Source organism: Phoca vitulina, unplaced genomic scaffold (genome assembly GCF_004348235.1).
Source record: "Phoca vitulina isolate PV1807 unplaced genomic scaffold, GSC_HSeal_1.0 scaffold104, whole genome shotgun sequence".
NCBI classification, from domain to species: domain Eukaryota; kingdom Metazoa; phylum Chordata; class Mammalia; order Carnivora; family Phocidae; genus Phoca; species Phoca vitulina.
The window spans coordinates 1,266,712-1,267,920 of NW_022589807.1; positions in this window are offsets into that span (position 1 = coordinate 1,266,712).

The following is a 1,209-nucleotide window of genomic DNA, read 5'->3' on the forward strand; positions in this document are numbered from 1 at the left end:
GACCGCAGACTGGGGGGCGCCCGGGGCTCGAGGTGGGGTGGGGGTCCGAGCCCAGCTGACGACACACACCCCGGGCCGGTTCTCGGACCGCAGGCTCGGAGACCAAGCAGAGCGCGCTGAGCGCTGCTGCTGCTAATGCCCACATCAGCCATCAGCGGGGCTTCCCCGCCGGCCCTGCCCACCCGCCACTGTGGCGTTTCCATGGTCGCTCAGGCGGCAGCGCTGGGGACGAGCCTGCCGCGGGTATCCGGGGGAAGCCAGCCACAGCACCCGGGAGTCGCAGAGGACCGGCGCGCTTCCGGCCTGCGCACGGGGGCGGGACCTGAGCCGTTTCCGGCCTGTGCGCGGGCCGGGCCGCGAGCACTTCCGGCTTGTGCTCTGGATGGCCCTGAGGGGGGGCCGTGAGCACTTCCGGCCTGTGCTGGAGGCGGGACCGCGGGCGCTTCCGGCCTGTGCTCGGGGCGGGACCGCGAGCACTTCCGGCCTGTGCTCGGGACGGCGCGGGGCCGCGAGCTCTTCCGGCCTGTGCTCGGGGCGGGGCGGGCCGTGAGCTCTTCCGGCCTGTGCGCGGGACGGCGTGGGGCGGGGCCGTGAGCGCTTCCGGCCTGTGCTCGGGGCGGGGAGGCCTCCTCCCCAGCTGCACGGGCGCTGCGCGCGCACGGTCCCCGCCCCGCGGCCGGCCGCGCTGAGCGCCGGTGTGGGTGAGCGCGGCCTGCGAGGGCGCAGAGGCCCGCGGCCCGGCCGCTGCTCCGGGGCAAGCCAAACACTCGTGCTGACCGTTTCTTGTTTTTGTAAAAAAGAACTTTTGTTGATCTTGTTTGCTCGTTTGAAAAGTAACACGTTTATTGTAGTAAGTTCAAAGAGTGCAGCCAGACGGAAAGGAACAGAAATCACTCGTGACGCGCGCCTCTTGGCGCACCTGCGTCTGTGCTCCGCAGCCCACAGGCGTGTGCGGGAACCTTACAGCGGACTCCAGCCCCCACGCACGCCTGGTGAGGGTCTGCGCGCCCAGGATGGGCGTGTGTACGTGAGGCTGTATCAGATAAGGGCGGCACCGCGCCCGGCACCGCGCCCAGCACCACCGTGCCCAGCACTGTGCCCAGCACCACCGAGCCTAGCACTTAGCACCACCGCGCCCCGCACCGCGCCCAGCTCCACCGAACCTAGCACCCAGCACCACCGCGCCCAGCACCGTGCCCCGCACTGCAC